The sequence below is a fragment of the Protopterus annectens genome, chromosome 8.part0, assembly GCF_019279795.1.
Source record: "Protopterus annectens isolate FY-2018-M chromosome 8.part0, PAN1.0, whole genome shotgun sequence".
In the NCBI taxonomy this organism is placed as follows: domain Eukaryota; kingdom Metazoa; phylum Chordata; order Ceratodontiformes; family Protopteridae; genus Protopterus; species Protopterus annectens.
The window spans coordinates 1,023,067,639-1,023,090,541 of NC_056741.1; positions in this window are offsets into that span (position 1 = coordinate 1,023,067,639).

Genomic DNA, 22,903 nt, shown 5'->3' on the forward strand with positions numbered 1-22,903 from the left:
GGCTGATGGTTTATTGGTGCTGCAGCTTTCCTGCTTTAAAGGTTGCTTTTGTATATTTATCAAGATCAAATGACATTCTTATATTATCTGAAAAAGTTTTGACTACTTGCCATTCTGCTTTCATTTCCTCTTCTGATGAACTATGTAGTTTTAAATCATCCACAAAAGAAGATGAGAAATCTTTACATTTTATTGTTTTCTTGGAATCAAATTGTAGCCATGACCTAATTAATCTGTTAAGACAGCTTAATGGGTTAAGGCCAAGACAAAAAAGCAGTGGTGACAAAGACTCACCCTGGAATATCTTCTTTTGAATTTTTATCCCTGGAATAATAATATGTGCTTTATCATGGCTTAACTGCAAACCGGTTTGCCACTGTTTCATGGTCACCGTAATACAATTGATCAATATAGGGTGTGTTCATAGGTGTTTACTATGCTAACAACCACAAGGGCCTTTTAAGCCTAGCCATTCATCCCAAATCTCTGACAACTTCTGATACCCTTGATAAGTGTAAGCATGGGCCTGGGAGATGAACCATTTACAGGCTACCTGTTTCCATTAGAGACATAGGTGCCAAACCAGGGATGAATTTCCATTTTCCCATCCAGTTGTCCAAGTTGCACTTCAATTGGGTTAGGGAGGAACTCTGCTTCACATGGACGAGGAGCCTGTTTCATAGATGGGGTAGTCTCTGGGATACATACCTATCTCTCCAGCAGGTCCTATTTATATCATGGATAAGGTTTAAGTCTTTAGAACAGGTCATTCTGGTACTGTATGATTTGTGGATATGCAGGAGGTCCACCAGAGTGGGGTCTGACAATGCCCTGTATGCCGGCATAGATTTCCCCATCAAAAGCCTGTAGGAGACAGAATAAAGGGATAGGGCCTTGAGGTATATCTTGCACATTTTAAGCACTCTTTTAGCCATGAATATGGAATACTGTCAAATGCTTTTTTGTAGTCTATCCATGCCATACTTAGATTATTTCCCTTTTTACAGTTCTCCATTATGACTTTATTTAACAACAAATGATCCTTTGTTCCATGTGACTTTCTTTTGTTACCCTTTTGTTCTATTGCCATGATTGAGTTTTTTTCTAAATGACTATAAACTCTGTTGGCATCAATTCCAATGTATAGTTTATATGTTGTCGGAAGACAAATTATTGGTCTATAGTTTTTAGGATATCTTGCAGGTGCACTCTTAAGTAGGAGTATTATTTTTCTTGTTGCTAACCAGGTTGGTGTTTGTTCGGATGCCCATATAAATAGTTCTTACTCATGCCTAAATCTTCATGTAAATATGTTAATACTTTTAACCAGAACTTAGGTACTGCTTTTGGGCCTGGGGGTTTTCCAATTAGGAGCTTTTCTTAAATTTGTTTCAATCCCTCTGGCCATTACTTTATCCCATTTCATATCCTGTACATTTGAACTTCTTATTCTTTCTTTTACTTCTTCTGTCCATTCAACATCTTTGTTATGTTCCACAGGATCTTCATAAATAATTTCTCCAAAATGAATCTACTTCTTTTTTTGGTGGTATTTCAATTTTTCAATTTTTTTGCCTTATTTCCTAATTCTCTATAAAACGTTTTTGGGTCATCAACAAGTTGCTTATTTTGTACCTTTCCTTTATGTTTATCTGCATATCTTCTAAGTTTTTCTGCCTGTGCTGATATTTTTAGTTTATTATTTGTGATAGTGCATGATAGATCCTGATCTGTTCTAATACTGCGCATTGCTTTTATCACATCTCTCTAAGTATTTTCGTTGCTCTCTTCCCTCTTCTATACTCTCCTGACAGTGACACCTCTTATCTTAGTTGCTTTATAATTTTGTATATTCGATACTTCCATGATGGCATTTGATTTCTCGCCTTCCTTTCCCTTACTGCCCTGTGTTTTTGTGGGTAACACTTTCTCTGTTATTAATTTAGCTGCACAGTAATATATCCTATTTACTTTTGTTATATTGCATGAATCTCTATGAATAGTCCTAATAAATATGTTCATTTTTTTATCAAACTTCTAACTTTTTTGGTTTTATTGACTTTCTGTAGTCTACTTCTTTTATCTATGTTAATATATCTGGCCATCTATTAAATCAAGCAACTCTTCCTAGATCGTTTTCTTCTAGACTGAGGGCACATTCTTTGTTCTCCATTTCCTGAGGGCATTCTATAGAAACTTCCAGTGCATCTTCTTGTGCCACATTCTCTTCAGTTTCATTCTATCTGTTGCTCTTTTGTATGGGAACACACCGTCCAGAACATTGACTGTGTCAGAGTTGCCACAGTTTCCTGTTCCTTCCCTTGCTGTACAACACCACCTGAACTTTCTACTGGTTTCCTATGGAAGGCTCCAAAGTATCTTCATATGGCAACTGATCAGATGTTTCCCACTCCACTGGTTTCTCCTTACTTTGGGGATCCATTGCTCTATCCTGCGGTGAAGTTATCTGAGTTAGATTTTCTACACTAAATCCTTCACTTCACAGGTAATCCATAACCCCAGTTTCTATTTCTTTAACTTCTCCATTACTAATCCTCTTTTCTACTTTTCCTCTTTATTTTCTTATTTTTTGTATTATAAAATTTTCCGTATCCAGATGTCTTTGCATATATTTTTCTTCAAATATCTTTGGTGCTGCTCTTTTTGTATTGATTAATTTTCTTTCTCCTTTGCATAATTATTGCACCATATTAAATCTCTTTTTCTTTCACATGCCCATATTTCTTCTTCAGCTGTCTCTTGCTCCTCTTGTTTTTCCTTACTCTGGGGGTTAATTGTTCCATCATGCTGTGATATAACCTGTGTTAGATGTTCTACACTAAATAATTCACTTAGCAGGTATTTCATAACTTTAACTTCTATTTTTTAACTTCTACTTTATTAATCATCCATTCTACGTTCCCCTCTTTGTGATTTTATTTTTTGTATTGAGAAATTTTCCATATCTGGATGCCTTTGCCTATATTTCTCTTTGAATATTGTTGGGACTGATTTTTTTTGCATTGGTTAATTTGGCATTTTCCTTTACATAAATATTGCACCATATCAGATATCTCTTTCTTTCCCATGTCCATATTTCTTTTTTATACCTTTTAAAAATCTCTAGTTTTTGTTCTTTATATTTTCGCACTTTTTCAGTCGCTTCTTTTTACAAACAGCAGAGGTTTCTTGGTCTAAATATTGTTTTTTCATACATCTGTTGTATTAATGAACACAAATGTTTATTTGGAGCTTCCTACAGTATGTTTTTTCCTGTAATTTCTCACAATCGTTTTGTATATTTTTTGTCTGTAAATTCTGGGCTTCTTGCATAATAGTAACAATGCATACTTTTTTATTATACTCAACAGTCCACTCTATCGTCTTTATGGGTCTTTTTTGGTCTATCAGTTTTTGTGATTTTGTCCTTCTACAATGGGGGGGGGGGGCACCCACCCCTTGTGCCTGGCCTAGACCCTTTGTGGGAATGTTTCTGTGTCTTGAGGATTCTGCACTGTCATTTTTTTCCAGTCCTGGTATCAGTGCGCAAATCAGGATTGGGCACTTTTTTCCCTGGGTCTTGTGTACCCAGCTGTCTTTTTTATTTTTTTAATCTACTTCTGTCCATGATATCTGCTATATAAAATACAGTCACCAGTGTCATCTGCCATATAAAATAGAGAGATCAGTGTCATCTTGGTGAGATTTTGTAAAAAAAACAGAGTCCATCTCATGAAGGTACTCACCAAGACTTGAGGATGAATTCAGTTCCAGCAATACTAGTCTCCTGTGTTTTCTGACTTATCATCTCTTCATTCGGACCCATGAATCTGAACTGGGTTGGGTCCTGAGTTTGGAGATTACCTATGTCCTCATCAATAAGGTCCATAATGAGTTTTTCCATGACCTTGCAGATGAGGCTAGTCAAGCTTATGGGCCTATAATTCCCAGGGTCGGTTGATGATACCCCTTTATGCAGAAGAATTACTGGTACTGTCCTGCATTCTGCAAGAACATAGTCAGTTCAAAGGCTGTGACTAAACAGGGATCCAAGTGGGTCTGCTAGGTCATGTTTTAAGTTGCTTAAAAGGGCACTTGGGATGTTGTCTGGTCCCATTGATGCTATTTGGCTTTGGAGAGCACCAAGGTAACCTGCTCTCTTGAGATAATAGGCTGAGAAATGGTGGGTTGTATACTTTGGGGGATGAATGGAGGGGACAGGGGGGGTGAAGTTTGCTCCAAATCTGTCAGCTAGCAGGTTGGCTATTTCATCCAGTTGAGTATGGGTGGGTAGTGCCATCCACAACCAGTTTAGTGCATAGCTAGGTATTCCCTTTTAGATTTTGGATGTAGTTAAAGAATGCCTTATGATTATCCTTAGGGAGGGTATTTTTATTTTGCAATTAGCTTTGGATGACTTAACAAGATATCTTATTTGTTTGTTTAAGCTAGAAAGGGATTTCTTCCTCTGCTGAGCCTGTTGTTCTTGGACATTAGTTTCTTGCTCTTGTTGTATAGCCTGTTTGTACTAGGGGTCCACCAGGGTGGCTTGTTTTTTTTCAGCAAGACCTGGTTTTAATCTGCTCAGTTACAGTCAGTTCTGTACAACTGCTTAAGTGGTTATACACGGCATTGGTGTGTATAGGAGTCATTGTTATCTGCGTTTGAGGGGGCTTTGAAACTTCTTATATGATCACTTAGTAGGAAGTAATTTGTCTTTGAAAAATTCTTAAATGTTTTTGAGCTTGATGGGGTAGCTAGTCTTTTAATTACATCAAATGAGACTGATTTATAGTCTGATCTTACCAGGTAGCAATCACTGAGTGGGGGTGCAATGCTCTCCCATGTTAGTGAGTACTATATCCAGGACATTTGAGCCTCTTGTGTGTATGCTGAATACCTGTTTCAGAGCACTTATATTGAAAAAGTCTAAGAGCCTCTGAGCCAGCATGTTTGTGGTCCTCCATGTTTCCCAGTCAATGGTAGGATAATTAAAATCACCCATGTGTTGAGCTGTATGGAAAGTGACTCCAGTAAGTCCAGGTATGCAGTATGTTTTTCCTGTTTCATGCTGGGGGACCTATAGCTAGCTAGGATGTGGTAGGGGTCTTTGCCTATATTTAATTGCACATGGAGTAACTCAAGAGAATCATACTGTCTGAACAGTCTAGAGGTGTACTTATCCTTAATGAAGATGGATACACCTCCTCCTTTGGTTCTTTCATGCTCAGTTTGTGGTCTGAAAGAAAGGAAGGCATTGCAGCCCTGCAAGTCCGGGGTGCTTTTTGCAACTTTAAACCATGTTTTGGTAACTGCACAGATGTTAGCATCTTCCAAAGTAAGGAGTGCTTCCAGGGAATACAGTTTCTTGTTTAGACTCCTAGCATTAAGCCGCAGTACCTTGAGTTTATCTAGAGAGGATTTTATTATGTTGAGAAGGTGATTATTTTGATACTGCCTAAAAAAGGCAAAATAGGGGTGGCTAATGCCTTTTCCAGTATCCGAAAGCCTAGAGGAGACAGGTGCTGACCATCTTTGGCCAAGCAACGTGGCCTGTTGACCATATTTTCCCAGGCTGACAGATAGTGGATCCCCTTGGACTGACACCAGAGGCTAAGCCAATTGTTAAAGTCAATCATTTTTGTTTGTATTGTGGCATTAACTTGGAGAAGGTAGAATGCTACATAAGGCTAGGCTTATGTCTGCTGGTGACACATAATCTGAGAGCTCAGTCATGTCTCTTTTCATATAGTCCAGGGAGGTGCATCTGAAGTCACTCACCCCCACATGGACTATGACAAAGTCATACCAGTACTTGTGGTTGAGTGACTTGACTGCTTGAGTGACTTGACGGATACTGGCACCCGATAGGCAGCTAACTGTAACCCGCTTTTTATTCTGCCTGGTAAGGGGAACATCTGTGTGTCTCACAATGGATTCACCTATGACCAATACATTAGGTTTTGTGGTGTTATGCCTTATGGGCTTATTTGTTGAGACACTGTTGTTTGTGTTATTATGTGTTGTCATTTTTTTGCATTGTTATGTGTGTAAGCAGTTTCCATTTGGGAGGCCTCTAATCTTTTGGTAAGTTTCTAGTGAGTACCTCCGCATATGTGGGATTATGTGTCATGTCCTTATTTAGTGTAGGAAGTGTGTGTTGTGTGCGCTGACAATCTGTTTGGCATTCAGTTTGTCCTTATGTGAGAGTGCTTGGCTGCTAGCTCCAGGAAGTCTCTCTCTCTCTTTCTCTTAATGGCTCAAATACACAGGCAGTGAGTATGCTGCTTCCTAGAGCTTTACAGAGCTTTACAGTCAAAGTGTGGTAATTGCTTCATAGTCCAAGCTCAGTATGTATTACGTTCCATTTTGCTATTAGATTTGCTGTATTGCCTTCCATTTTGCCACTGATGCAACAGTGTTTGCCATGAAATTGCCTGTGTTGGTAAAACAGCCATTTTGTCATAATTGCCATGTGTGTGTGTGTGTGTGTGTGTGTGTGTGTGTGTGTGTGTGTGTGTGTTTAGACTTGAAAGTTACACATTCCAGACTTTCATAGGTAAGTCACTGACAATTATTAATTCCAGACATTAGAGTTTCATTATTCACTGAGATATGCTGTACATTACAGTTTCACAGTTACTGAGAACAGAGAACAGACAACCCATGAGCACTGTGTGGTTATGTGACTTAATCAGAGTCACACAGTAGTTAAATAAAGGTAGAAAGAATCAAGCCCTGTCCTCTGACTACAGAAGTCAGGTCATCAAGAGCCTGGATCTCTAATCTTCTGCACAAACTGCTAGACCCTCATTAATTTCTCAATTTTCTGATAAATCGCTGAGGATTAGTGTTAGTCAGTAATGCCGGTCATTAACATTTCATAGTTCATATTATACTAAAAATGCATGCCATTGAACACCTGTTTTCTGCTAACATTTTAAGTGAATTAGATTTGTCTGGCCCTTAAGGTTCCAAGTTATTAAACTGCTTCATGTAATCAAAAGTACAATGTTTGAATCCTTCCATTTCCATGTGTTTAGTCAACTGTGTGAATATATATCTCAAAGAAGTTGAGATATATTTTGGTCTGTTCCTTGTAATATTTGTGGGAAATTGTTATGTATTATAGTCCATTTTGTGTTGTTTAAAGCTTGTTATTCTAATAACTGCATATGTGTATAATAGAAATATTAAAATTTTTTTCTGAGTTTTAGGTCTTTGTCTCAGATTCTATAGCCAAGTGATTGAGAGGGCATTGGGGTACAATGGGTTGCACTGTGTGGTTCAAACATTGGAGAGCTAAAATATGCTTCTTGGTTATTATTTATGTATTTGTTGATTCATTTGATTGGAGGCAAACATCTGAATGTATGCAGTCTTCTAAGGGCTTGTAACTGATGGTCACAACTGAGTGTATGTGTATAAATACTTTGTTCCAGCATCTCAAAGTAGGTATGGTATAAAGGAAGAAATTATTTGTTGCAAACAGCATCATCATCATCACCATCATATGAGCCATGCTCTTTGCGTAAAATCCTTTGTTCCTTTGTTTTATTGACTGTTGACAGTGTATTTATTATCTGGCTGTGAATAAGCTGGGCAACATGAAGTCTGTGAGTTTAATGTTAAAATATTAACTGTGAATGCATTCTAATTAAGTCTGACAGTTAGCAAAGACAATCAAGACTGTAAACTGTTAATGAGTTACTTCCTGTGGTACAGGGTTTGATTCCCTCTACCACCATTTGCTTACTATGTGACACTGGGCAAGTCACTTAGCCAGACAGTGCTTTGTCGCAGTTGGAAATTTTGGGGTAGGCTCATTATAATGGTCTCTTGGATTACATGCCTATGAGCCTTAACTTGTTTTTTTTTTAACTGGTACATAGTTGTGAAATGCACTGTACTGGGCTGCAACAGATTGTCTGGTACTTAGCACAGATTTTTTAATTTTATTTATTTTACATTTATTTTACATTTATTTACCAGGCTAGTCTAACTGGATACATGTCCATTTTCAGTAGAGGCCCGGGGAGATAAGCTCCTAGATAGGCCAATGAAATTAACACAATCACAACTAATGACACATGAGACAAAATACAAACTATTTACAGTACCTATTTCAGGTTATCACAGTAATATGTAGAGTGAAGAGTACAAGTATGACAAAGGAATGCTAATACAATCAAGGTATGCTAGAGATAGTTTAGTAAAATTAGTTTAGTAAGGAGGTGTTGATGTGTGTGAGTAGTCAGGGCAGGAAGAGAAAAGTATTTGGAGACCCATATAGATTAGTCAGGTTTGGAGCATGGGCATAACCAGTGAGTTTTGAGGAACAATTTCAATTTATTTTTGAAACAGGATAGTGAGGGAAGTGTGGAGAGTTCATTTGGGAGGAGATTCCAGGCTTTTCCTACTATATTAGAAAAAAAAAGAGTCACCAGCCTTGTTGTTTGTTTTAGTAGTATGTATTAGAAGTTTCTGAGAAGACCTTAAGGATTCCAAGTTTTTATAGGGAGTGATAAGTGTGGACAGAATAGGTGTTTTGGAGGGTTTGTAAAGAGTGTTGTGGGCTATAGTTAGTTGATGGAATTAAATTAGATTTTGAAGTTCAAGCCATCCTAGTTGCTTTAAATTAAGGCAGTGATGGGTTCTAAATGGGTTGCCTGTTACAAATCTTGCAATGTTATTGTAGGACATTTCCAATTTGCTAAGATTATTTTTAGATAGGTTAGTAAAAATAGGAGAGGCATAAAGAAGAGAAGATATTAGATGAGTGTGTGCTATAGTGGTTCGAGCTGAAGGTAGGAGAAAGGATTTTATCCTATAGAGAGAGCCTAGTTTTTTGTTGACTGTTTTTATAGTGTTGTTAATATGGATGTTAAAGTTCAGATTATTGTCAATGGTGACACCTAATAGTTTGGTGGTTGGTTCAGGGGATATAATAGTGTTATTGGTAGAGTTTACTGAGAAATCCATTGGGAGGGACTTCTTAGTAGGAGAGAAAAGGATGAGTAAGTCTATCTGTTAATGAGCTGATTCCCATAGTATATGGTTTGATATCCTTAGCCTTCATTTGTCGGTGTGTTAGTCTGATCAAGTAACTTAACCAGATAGTGCCCCTGAAAAGAGATACTTGTGTCCAATCAGCTGTCTCTAGCTGTTAGCAAATGTAGTTCACATTTAACTTTTGAATTCCTGCACCATTCAGGTAGCTGCTAATTAGTTCCTCACTATATAATATTTGACTATGAATCCAAGTATGTTTCTTGTAGTTTAATGGCTTGCCAGATACATTTTCAATAAATATGAGCTTCAGAGAAAAACAAGTTTACTGTTGCTCATGTTAAGTCTGTTTTCAATGTATTTTGTTTTGTTCATCAAATGCTTTTGGTGTTTTTGCTACAAAATATTTTCAAATTAAATCCAAATTGCTGTAATCGTAAAATAAAGAATAACAAAGTATGCATAGTAACAAGTCTAAATAGTGTCTTATGGTCATTTGGGGAGAAGAAGCCAAGTAATAGGATATTGGTATGGCTGGGGTGGAGAGCAGTCCATTAAGTACCTTGAAACCCATTTGACCATGATATGGCTGTAGGTACTACCACTCCTTCATACACTGAGACAAACATTACTCCATATCTGATGCTACCAGTATACATTTACTTCATAACTCCACTTGCAAACAAGCATAGGTTGTACTTCATACAGTACAGTCTATTAAGCAAAGTCAATCATTCACTAATGAGGTTCAGAAAAGGAGTGTCATTCAGGAAGGTGTAATGAATCTAATATGGTTCATATATTTTCTAAATTTAACTACTCATTCCTGCATACTGGTCCCACTGTCTCAGTCTACAGTGTGCATAGCCATCTCCTTGTTACTATATACAGCTTCATAAAAACACATGCTTAAATACACAGCTGTGCCTGTGTTGATGTCTGGGTCCCTATTGAAATGTCAGCACTTGTGCTGAACACTGAAAATCCCCACAAAAGACCAAAAACTTGGAGAAGTTTGAATCTCGAATAGGTTCATAGGTGGGTACTAGGCTATCTGCCAGAAGGCATTTATAAACCTAGCCAGAATGTGTTGGCTTTCGCTATACCATTAGATTAGCTCCCTGTACCTCTGTCCAGCAGAGCCACTGAAGTGATCCCCAAGGTAAACTTTCTGTTTCCCATCCACTCATCAAGGTTTCTTTTGAAGAGTGTTAGCGAGGAGCTCTGCCTAATGTAGCTTGGGATCTTGTTCCAAAGCATGGAAAGTCTCTGGGACAGGAATCTGTCTCTCCAGCATGTCCTATTTATTGTTGTGGTGAGGCTTAGATCCCTAGAGTGTGTGGCTTGAGGGGATAAGGTTTTCTTTAGGTGGAGCATGTCCATCAATTCTGGGTTGGACATGGCCTTGTATGTCAGGCAGAGATCACCTCTGAGTAGGCGGTATGCAACTGGGTACAACTGTAGTTTCTTCAGTCGAGCTGCATAGGGCATCTGTTTGAGGCCATTGATCCTCTTGGTGAGGTACTTCTGTGGTCTTTCCAGCTGTTGCAGGTGTCTTGTAAGATGCATCCCAAATGGGGCGCTGTTTTCTAAGATGGGTCTGATGAGTGATGAGTAGAGGGGCACAATGACCTCTTTTGATCTGGATGTGAACCCTTTTGTGATTAGGTGTGCCACGTCGAAAGATTTTCTAACCACTTTGGCAATGTGATTAGCAAAGGTGAGATTACTATCTACTTGGGTCCCCAGATCCCTTATTACGTCTTCCATATTTAGGGGACTACCACCTATGTGGTAGTTTGTGGGTACTTTGTTTTTTTCCAAAGGGGATGACTATGCACTTTTTGGCATTTAGCTTGAGGCCATGATTTTGACACCAGGTTTCTGTCTCAGTGAGACCCTTTTGACGGATGTCTGTGTCAGCCATAGAGCCAATTATAGCCCCTAGTTTTCAGTCATCTGCGAACTTGGTCAGCCATAGTCCTCCTGTGCTTGCCTGTACCTCTGAAAAGTATACACTGAACAGGAGGGGTCCTAGGACTGAGCCCTGGGGATCGCCACTTGTAACCGGTTTAGAGTTGGACCTAGCTCCTGCAACTCTCACCATGTGGGTTCTGTCTGTGATGATGTAGGGGTTTATGTTCAGGCTGGTGAGCTTGTCTATAATACCAGAATGGGGAATGGTGTCAAAGGCCTTAGCGAGGTCCAGGTAGGCTGTGTGTACCACCTTTCCCTCGTCTATAGTCTTGGTAACTGTCTCAAAGAAGTCTACCAGGTTTAGGAGGCATGATCTGCCCTTAACAAAGCCAAACTAGGTAGGGTCCACTGTTTGGAGGTTCCCAATGTCTCTGTTAATGAGTTCCATGATGATGCGCTCCATAGCCTTGCAGACCAAGCTAGTCAGGCTTATAGGGCAATAGTTCTCGGGGTCTGTTGTGGCTCCATCTTTGTGGAGCAGAATAACCATTGCTGTGTGCCACTCTATGGGTATGTAGCCTGTGGAGAGTCTGAGTTTGAACAGTGTGTTTAGGTGAGGGGGTTAGTTCGTCTTTGAGCTCATGTAGGATGCAGCCTGGGACACCGTCTGGTCCCATTGATGCTGTGTTTTTGGCTTTGGAGAGGGCTGTTTTAACCTGAGTGTCTGTGATTTCAGGGACTCTACATTCTTCTGGTATGGTTATGGGCCCTTTTGGGGGTGAGAGGGGGGTGAAGTTTGCCCTGAACCTGTCTGCCAGGATGTTGGTGATATCGGTCAGTTCAGTGTATTTTGTGCCATTCTGCACTAACTCCGAGCGGATCTGAGCATTGCCACTTAGATTCTTGGCATAGCTAAAGAATGCCTTGTGGTTATCTTTGGAGTCCTTGGCAATTTTTCTTTCAAAGCTTGCCTTGGATGATTTTATGAGGGATCATAGTTTCTTGCTGATACTGATCAGGGATGTCTTCCCTTCTTGGGATTTTACTCTTTTCTGTACTAGTTTCCTCCTTCTATTGTATAGCTTGTTTATGGCAGGAATCCACCAGACTGGTTTCCTTTTCTTGGAGGAGTGAGTCTTGGTTTTGCTTGGGATGGCATGACCCATGCATTCTTGTAGCTGCCCGTAGAATGCATTAGTAAAGGATTTTGCAGCTTGGACAGTGTTATCCTTCAGTATGAGGGCTTTAAAACTTTCCACCTCGGTCTTAAGTAACGTGAAGTTTGGTTTTGAAAAGTTTTTCATGGTGGCTTTCTTGTCTGGGGGTGGGGGCAGAATACGGATATCCAAAGTGATTTGTTTATGGTCAGATCTAACCTACGAGGGGTTGACCTCTGGTGTGGAACACTGGCCGCCCATGTTGGTGATGACCAGGTCCAATATCTTGTCACCTCTGGTGGGAGTGTTGACCAGTTGGACCAGGGCATTTGAGTTTATAAATTCTAGGAAAAGCTGGGCAAGGGAGTTAGTATTTGAGTAGTTCTCCCAGTTAATGTTTGGGTAATTGAAATCACCCAATATTAGGGTGTTTGGTAGGATGTTTATGTTTCCCAGTGTTTCCAGAAATGTGGAATGGGGGTCCTGGGACATGGTGGGTGATCTGTAGCAAGCTACAATTTGAATTGCAGTTTTGCCCATTGTTAGTTGCACGTGGATGATCTCTGAAGCATCGTGCTGTGCCACTAACCTGGAGGTGTGGGTATCCTTGATGAATATGTATACGCCCCCACCTTTTGTATTTTGATTTGGGTTCTGTGGCCGAAATGTATGGTATGAGTTGTAGCCTGGTAGTGCTGGGGTACTCTCTGGAGCCTTAAACCAGGTTTCTGTTACTGCACATATATCGATTTTCTCCATACTGAGGAGTGCCTCGACTGTGTGCATTTTGAGGTTTAGACTTCTGGCATTGAATAGCATTACCCTCAGTTTTTTGTTACTTGTGCTATTTACGGTGGTGGGTTTGTCTTTTGAGCCTTGCCTAAAAAAGGCACTATGGGGGTGGCAAGAGCCTTGGAAAGCCTAAGGGTGACAGGTGCAAGCCATCTCTAGTGAAGCAGCGTGGCTTGTCGAGCATGTCATCCCAGGCAGACAAACACTGGATCCTCTTTGAATGACACCAGTAACTTAGCCAATTGTTGAAATCTGGAATTTTTTCTTTATACCGTGGTATCATTCTTGGTGAGGGCAGGATGCTACTCAGGGTCAGGGTCATACCGGCCTGGGCTACATGATCATAGAGCTCTTCCATGCCTCTTTTCATGTAGTCCAGGGAGGTATGGCTCAGGTCATTCACACCAACATGGACTATGACAGAGTCATATTTGTACTTGTTCTGGAGTGACCTGAGTGCTTGTGTTATGTGGTGGATCCTGGTACCTGACAGGTAGCTAACAGTAACCTTCTCCTTATTTAGCTTAGTGAGTGGGACGTCAGTGTGCCTGACTATAGAGTCACCTACTACTAGTATGTTGGGTATGTTATTTTGCCTTAAGGGCTGTGATTGTATGGCATACTGGCTTTGTGAAGTATGTGTTTCATGGTTTGTATTGGAGGGTGGAGGTTGCTTGGATGTTTGCTTTGGAGGTCTCTGTTGGTTTTGCAGATTTTTATTTAGAGCCTCCGAGTATGTTTTCATGTATTTATGTGTGTTTTTTGCCAGTGCTGGTTTAATGGGTCTATATAAGACTGGTGGTGTGATGCAAGTATTTCCCTTCTCCTCTTGACTGCCTGATCCAGTCGTGGGTTGAGAAAGCTTAGCCTCTAGTTTGGCTGTATAACTGCATCTCTCACATGTATTAGTGTTTGTTGGTAGGAAGAGCGGGCTGTCTGTGTACATGAGGCAGTTGTAACATTGCTTCAAAATGCCCAGATTCACCAGTTGGACTGCAGAGTACACCTGAAACTGCCCCTTGGACATGCCTGGATAGGTACAGTGAACTGTTTTACTGGATGGCTGGTAAGGTCGAATAGAGAGCCTTGTCCTTCTGTACAGTACAGGAGGGTTAGTGCTAGGGTTTATAAGTGCTTGCTATAAGTTTTGAGCAAGTGCCGGGCTGAGGAATGAATGGCTTGAGTGCTTAAGTTGAAAGTTTGTCTAGTTCCAAGGGAAAAATTGAAGAGGAGACTTTGTGGAGCAGGGAATAGTTTTACCCTAGCTAACCAGTGCTGCCTGGTGTGCAAAACCGGGTGAATATGGTATTTATAGCAGGGGAATGAAAGAGATAGAAATTAGCCCAAAATGGCCAATAAACTCCTAATTCCTGGGCTGAAACCACTCCTCCAGGGACAGATAGGCTGCTCAAAGCTCCCCTCTCTCACAGGTGAACTGAGAAACTTCCTTCTATCCAAGTAAGGTATGGGCAAACACAGAGATTTGTAATACAGCCCTGAATTCAGCACTAACCTGAAAACTGGACTATACTAGCTTTGAAAGGTGGGAAACAAGTATATATATATATATATATATATATATATTTTTTTTTTTTTTTTTTTTTTTTTTTTTAGTAGAATATCACTCTTCTTCTTGAAACTTATTTTTGCAGTGGGTGGAAATCTCCTCCTACACCACCCATGTGGGGGGAAAGCCCCTTCAAACTTATATATACCAATTCTGAGATTGTCATACCTCTGAGAAAAGACAATATTTTTCTGAGATTTAAAAAAGTTCAGTTACAGGCTTGCTGTTCTTGAACTGTTTGTAAGTTTCTGTGAGGCCATTTTTTGCTTGGGCTAAAGGAAAGTCTCTCTGTTGATCAGTGGCAGTGAAAAACATTGAGCAGCCTGCCTGCACCTGTGGGAGTGGTTACTGACTTGAAACTGTAGCTTTATTGGCCATTCTGGGTCAATTCCAAAACTCCTTCATCTTCCTCTCTTAAAACCTGGTTGCCTCGTGGTTTTGGCATCTTTTCAGGCTTGTTGGCTGTTGGTGAAGCACCCACCAAGAGGAGAAAACGCTGAGAGAAGAAAGGAGCCACTTTTGAGACTTTAAGTATTTTTCCTCTGTTTATTTGCTAAGTTTTTCTGCATAGCCACCTATTTTGAGCATTTTCTGGCTTGTTAAATTTGATTTCTGCATTAGTAACTGTATTTAGAGCACAACCTAGAGCTGTTTACTGAATTTCCTGTTTGCACTTATTTTTAAAATCGTTTTTTCTCAAAACTTGCATTTTATCTGCCTTTGGCCTAGCACTCTTGTGTGGGGTCATTTACTGCACTGTTATAACTTGTTGATATTTTTAACCTCTGCTATCTCTGAAAAAACAAAAAAACAAGAAATCTTGCTTTTTTCCCACTTTTCTGAGATTTAAAAAAGTTCAGTTACAGGCTTGCTGTTCTTGAACTGTTTGTAAGTTTCTGTGAGGCCATTTTTTGCTTGGGCTAAAGGAAAGTCTCTCTGTTGATCAGTGGCAGTGAAAAACATTGAGCAGCCTGCCTGCCCCTGTGGGAGTGGTTACTGACTTGAAACTGTAGTTTTATTGGCCATTTTGGGTCAATTCCAAAACTCCTTCATCTTCCTCTCTTAAAACCCTCTTTTGCATGGTTTTGCACGTTTTTGAGCATAGTGCAACAGGGGGCAGTGCCGCCTAATTGGGTTTAAACTATTCCTGGCTCCACAAAGTCAGCTCTTCACTTTTTCCCTTAGAACTGCTCTATCTCTCAATTTAAACACCATATTCTCATTTTAAGGCCCTTCACTGGTCCAATTAAGTAATCCTACAAGTTAGCACTATTAAACCATAAGCACTACTTACTCTTATACTCTCTACGATTACCCTGTCCTCTATTCAGCTTCCCTATTACTCTAGCATGTCCAAAGGTTAGTCAATGGTTTCCTCTCCAGTCCAGCTGGTGAATCTGGGAATTTTGAGGCAATGTTACAACTGTCTCATGTACATGGACAACCCTCCCCTCCTCCAAACAGGTTCAAATATATGTGAGAGATGCAACTATTTAGCCAAACTGGAGGCTGAGCTCTCTCATCTCAAAACTGGTGAAACCAGTCAGGAGGAGAAGGTAACCTCACACAACACAATTCCAGTATCACACAGTCCCACCACATCAGCGAACCAAACACATAAATACACAAAAATATACTCGGAGGCTCTAAATATAAATCTACCTAAGCAACAGAGACCTCCAAAGCAGACATCCAAGCAAACGCTACCTCAAAACAAAGCGCACACAACACATAACCCACAAAGTCAGTGTGCCAAGCAGCCACAGCCCTTAAGGCTGAATAGCACACCTGATACTCTTGTTATAGGTGACTCTATTGTCAGACACACTGACGTCCTGCTCACCAGGCTGAATAAAGAAAAGGTCACAGTGAGCTGCCTGTCGGGTGCTAGGATCCGACACATAACGCAAGCACTCAGGTCACTCCAAAGCAAATACAAATATGACTCAGTCATTGTACATGCTGGTGTGAATGACCTGAGACGTACCTCTCTGGACTACATGAAAAGAGACATAGAGGAGCTCTCTGATCATGTAGCCCAGGCTGGTATGACCCTGACCTTGAGCAGCATCTTACCCTCACCTAGAATGATGCCACAGTACAAAGGCAAAATGATCGATTTTAACAATTGGCTAAAATTTTGGTGTCATTCAAAGGGGATCCAGTGTCTGTCAGCCTGGGATGACATGCTCGACAAGCCACGTTGCTTCGCTAGGGACGGCTTGAACCTGTCACCACTGGGCTTTCGGATATTGGCAAAGGCTCTTGCCACCCCCATAGTGCCTTTTTTTAGGCAAGGCTCAAAAGTCAAACCCACCCCCATAGACAGCACAAGGAACAAGAAACTAAGGGTAATGCTGCTAAACGCCAGAAGTCTTAACTTCAAGATCCACGTACTCAAAGCTCTCCTCAGTATGGAGAACATCGATATCCGTGCAGTGACAGAAACCTGGTTCAAGGCTCCAGAGAGCACCCCAGCACTACCAGGCTATACCTCATATCATGCTTTTCGGCCCCAAAACCCGGACCGAACCACAAAAGGAGGGGGAGTTTCCATATTTATCAAGGATATCCACACCTCCAGGTTAGTGGCATTGCACGAAGTATCGGAGACCATCCATGTGCAACTAACAGTAGGCAAGACTGCTTTTCAGTTTATAGCATCCTACAGACCACCCTCTCAAAGTCAGGAATCCCATTTGGCTTTCCTGAAAACATTGGAGAACATGAAGATCTCTCCGAACACCATTATATTGGGTGACTTCAACTACCCAAACATTGACTGGAAGCGCTACTCAAGCCCCAGCACCTTAGCCCAAAGATTCCTGGAAATTATAAACTCAAATGCTATGGAACAACTAGTCACCACTCCCACAAGAGGGGACAACATACTAGACCTGATCATTACCAACATGGGGACTCTATGCTCCACACCAGAAGTATATCCCTCATTGGTAAGATCAGATCATAAATTAATTTCACTGGATGTCCACATCCCGACCCCACCCCCAGCCCAGAAAACCACAGTGAAAAACTTCTCAAAAGCGAACTTCTCACTTCTCAAAACCGAAGTGGAATCCTTCAAGGCCCCAGGGCTAGTGGAAACTACAGCCTAAACTGCAGAATCCTATATAAATGCATTCTATGGACATCTCCAGGAATGCATGGATCATGCTATCCCAAACAAAACCAAGACCCAATCATCCAAAGGCAGGCATCCAGTCTGGTGGACCCCTGCCATAAATAAACTGTACAACAGAAGGAGGAAGCTACTACATGATAGAGCAAAATCCCTAATAGGGAAGGCATCTCTGATCAGTACTAGCAAAAAATTACGATCCCTCATAAAATCCTCCAAGGCCAGCTTCGAGAGAAAAATTGCACAGGACACCAAAGACAATCATAAGTCTTTTTTCAGTTATGTTAGAAACCTGGGATGCAACTCCCAGACTTGTTCTGAGTTGATTCTAAACGACAGAAAATACACTGAACCCACAGACATCGCCAATATCCTGGCAGACAGGTTCAGTGCAAACCCCCCCCCCCAAAAGAGCAAGTATCTATCCCGGCAGAGGGCTGCCTCCCAAACATCTCAGATGCTCAGGTGAAGGCTGCCCTCTCCAAAGCAAAAAACACTGCTTCCATGGGAACAGATGGCATCCCTGGTTGCATCCTACATGAACTACAAGAGGAACTAATCCCTCAAATAAAACAGCTATACAATCTCAGCCTCACTACAGGATATGTGCCCACAGAATGGCGTACAGCAACAGTGGTCCCACTCCACAAATGTGGAGCCTCTATGGACCCTGGAAACTATCGCCCCATAAGCCTGACTAGCTTAGTCTGCAAGGCTATGGAGAGGATCATCATGGAGCTCTTAAACAAAGACATTGTGGACCTACAGACACTAGATCCTACCCAGTTCGGCTTTGTCAAGGGCAGATCCTGCCTTTTGAACCTGGTTGACTTCTTTGAAACAGTCACCAAAGCCATAGATGAAGGGAAGGTAGTCCACACAGCCTATCTGGACCTTGCAAAGGCATTTGACACAATACCCCACTCGGGCATCATAGATAAGCTATCCAGCTTAAATATAAACCCCTATGTCACAAGATGGGTCGCAAACTGGCTCAAAGACAGAACTCACAGAGTGAGAGTTGCTGGAACCATGTCAGACTCGAAACCGGTCACAAGTGGCGTCCCACAGGGATCTGTTCTGGGACCACTCTTGTTCGGTATATACTTTTCCGAGGTACAGGCAAACGTGGGAGGACTATGGCTCACCAAGTTTGCAGACGACTGCAAACTGGGTGCCATAATCAACTCTCCAGCTGACACAAACATCCTTCAAAAAGGTCTCACAGAGACAGATAACTGGTGCCAGCGCCATGGTTTAAAGCTAAATGCCAAAAAATGTATAGTCATACCCTTTGGCAAAAACAGTGTGCCCACAAATTACCACATAGGCGGAAACCCATTAAGTACAGAGAAAGTTATTAGGGACCTGGGGACCCAAGTTGATAGCAATCTCTCCTTTGAAAACCACATTGCCAAAGTGGTTAGAAAGACCTTCTACATAGCCCACCTCATCACGAAGGGTTTCACATCTAGATCAAGAGAGGTAATCGTGCCCCTTTATTCATCCCTCATCAGGCCCATCATAGAATACAATGCCCCTTTTGGGATGTACCTTACCTGACACCTGCAGCAATTAGAAAGACCCCAAAAGTATCTCACCAAGAGGATCAAGGGTCTCAAACAGATGCCATATGCTGCTCGGTTAAAAAAACTCCAGCTCTACTCAGTTGCATACCGCCTACTTCGAGGCGATCTATGCCTGACATACAAAGCTATGTCAAATCCAGAATTAATGGACATGCTCCACCTCAGTAAATCTAAATCCCTTAGAGCCACACGCTCGAGGGACTTGAACCTCAGCACAGAAATAAATAGAACTTGCTGGAGGGACAGGTTCATAACCCAGAGGCTCCCTTCGCTCTGGAATAGAATTCCAGTTCATGTGAGGCAGAGCACCTCACTGAATCTCTTCAAGAAGAATCTCATAAGTGGATGGGGGATCATAGGTTTGTCCCAGGGATTACTCCCGTGTCACTATTAGACAGAGGCACAGTAACTAAACCTTAAAAAGGGCACAGTATACTCAAATCAAGGGGTGGCGTAAGCCATACAGAATCGGGCTAGGCTTATAATTGCCCCAGGGCAGATAGCCTAGTATGAACCTATGAACCTATGAACCTATATTCTGAGAAATGGCATCTCAGACTTGCTATATGTAAGTCCGATCTTTCAGCCATTCAGTCTCCATGTTTTGGAGCTCACAACATTTCAAATGGATATCTGATGTCTGTACGTGTTTTGATGTGTGTGTCTTTGTGTGTGTGTGTGTGTGTGTGTGTGTGTGTGTGTGTGTGTGTGTGTGTGTGTGTGTGTGTGTGTGTGTGTTATGTTTCCTATGCATATGTGTTGACTTATTGCATTCCTCCTATGATTTGGGCAGGTGTCTGGTGCAATCTCTGCTACTGGTATGCAGGATGAACAATATGCCATGTAACCTATTGTACAGTGAACCTACTCTTACAGCACTGCATGCTCCATTACTACTGCTGGATGCACACTCTACTGTTTTGTGTGCCACTCTTTCACATTGTTACAACTCAGATGATGCAACCTGCACCCTTATTTCTCACAACTCCCAAACTGCAATCCTGTTCATGCCTTAACCAGTATATCCTGTTTGTCCAGGAGCTAATGTGCTGCTCACCTGCAGACTGCTCAGGCTCTGAAGCTGTGTATCCTTCTTCACATGCATTCTTTCTCAATGTGCTGCAGACATGTAGGAAAGCAGAGCCGAGAGACTGGTATGCTGGGCTCCCTGCGTTTTAGCTACACCCCCATGTATAATTATATAGGCAGTAACCAGTAGAGAAAGAGACTTGAAAAAAAATACTTATGTCAATGACAATTTTTTAAACATTTTTACAATGTTTTATATTTAAGTATGTTTGCCACAGAGAAAAGATGAGGGAGAATGAAGGGTGGTAACAGAGAGAAAGATGAGAACGAATGACAAGTAGTGAGAGAAGTAAGGATAGGGAGAAGGGAGCAGAGATTAGAAAAAGAGTTTGGGAAAAGCAATTTCACTGGATGGATTGAAATAAGTCAGTACTGAGGCCCTAAAAGAACATAAACATGGTAGTTTGTCAATATCATGCTCACTAGAGTTCCATATTGTTGTGGCCAGTATTAAGAATGACCAGTTACAGTCCTCTATGGAACCATTTCTCTGACTCCACTACACTCAACTCTGGGGTACCACAAGGCTCATTCCTTGGACATACACTCCTTTTCCTTTTTTTAGTGACCTCCCCTCTTTTACAAAGATGACCTAATTCAACTCAAAGAAGGCAGGAAATAGTAGTTACAGACATGTTGCTTATACAAAACCATCTAGACAACTTCTGCCTGTGGCTGTAAACAATAAGCTGCTACTGAATCTTACCAAATACTGAGACTGCTTTTTGGCACAGAGAATCTCTGCTAATCTCCCCATATGTTTAAGACCTGTGGGGTAACTCTGTCTCAGTCTTTGATTGAAACAATTATTTGGACATAGCCTACAACCTTCAATTACCTTTCACTATCGTGTTGACCCTACAGTTTCCAAAGTATGTTCTAGAGTTCAGAGGTGCTATAATACACAAGTCACTTTACCCCAACACTAGATGTTCCAAACCTTAATCTTTGCATAGGTGCATGATTGGACTACTCTTACTGCTGTTTGCCATCAAGTGAGACCGAGAAGCCAAGACTGGTCAGTTTAGGGAGGAGGACAGATTGATCTAAGTTATCAAAGTTACATTTCAATTAAAAAAAACAATATATCCATGACAGGACTTCTAACCAGATTGAATAAAAATAAAATCAGTTACCATATTAACAGATACCATATCAATTACCACTGGATTGTCATCTGGCTCACAGATAGGATACAGTAAATTAAAATTGGGGGAATTACCTCCACAAAGAGACCAGTCACCAATGTAGTCCTAGAGGGTTCTGTGCTGACAACTCTCCTGTTCGGCATCTACTTTTCTGCATTAAAAGCCAGTACCATAGTGATTTTTCTAACTAGATTTGCAGATGACTGTAAGTTAGGAGCAGTCACTGAATCCTCAAATTACTTATCTATTCTCCAGGAAAGTTTGTCCCAAATAAACAACTAGTGCCAAAATCATGGACTAAAACTAAATGCCAAAAAAATGCATTATTGTACCCTTTGGGAGGTCATCTACCCCAGTGAACTACCATATTGACAATATACCCCATTCTGCAGGAAATGTTGTCCCAAGTAGGTAACTGGTGCCAAAATCATAGACTAAAACTAAATGCCAAAAAATACATTATTGTACCCTTTTGGAAGACATATACCCCAGTGAACTACCATATTGACAAAATACCCCTAAGAGCTGGTCCATTTGTTTGGTATTTAGGAATTTATATGGTCAGTGATTTAACTTATGATCAACATATGTTCAGTGTTGTAAGGAAGTCCTTTTATATTGCACAGCTTATAAACGAAGGGACTAGGGATTTTATTGTCCCTGATTACTCAGCCCCCATTAGGAGAGTCATTGAATATAATGCTCCCTTTGGTATGTGTCTATCCAGACACATGCAACAGCTGGAACACCCACAGAGATACCTTGCTAAAAGGATACAAGGCCTAAAAAACTCAAAGGCCTGTCACTATACTTGGTATCCTACAGACTGCTAAGAGGTGACCTGTGTCTGGCATACAAGGCATCTTCTGACCCAGTACTGATGGATTTACTCCACATCAGCAGGTCATATGGCATCAGAAATACTAGGTCTAGAGTTCTAAACCTCTTTTGCAGCATCATCAAAACAGTTTGGAGGGGCAGGTGTATCTCACAGAAGATACTATTGCTCTGGAACAGACTCCCCATCCACATAAAACAAAATTAATTTTGTCCATATTCAAGCACAACTTGGATCAATGGATGAGAAACAGAAAATGTATTTATTTATTTATTTATATTTGTTGTCCAGGAGTGTCTGACTGGACATAGGTCCATTTTCAGCGGAGGCCCGGGGAGAAAAGCTCCAAATTTACCCCAGGACTTCCCCATACCACTAATGGACAGAGGAGTCTCCTAAATGCTTCATCCCATGCATGGGTCCCCTTAAATTATCTAAGGTATGATCCCAATTATTTTCATTAGGGGTCATATATAATTATCACCCATGGGATGGGTAAGGCCAACCTGCCCGGGGAGAAAAGCTCCAAATTTACCCCAGGACTTCCCCATACCACTAATGGACAGAGGAGTCTCCTAAATGCTTCATCCCATGCATGGGTCCCCTTAAATTATCTAAGGTATGATTCCAATTATTTTCATTAGGGGTCATATATAAT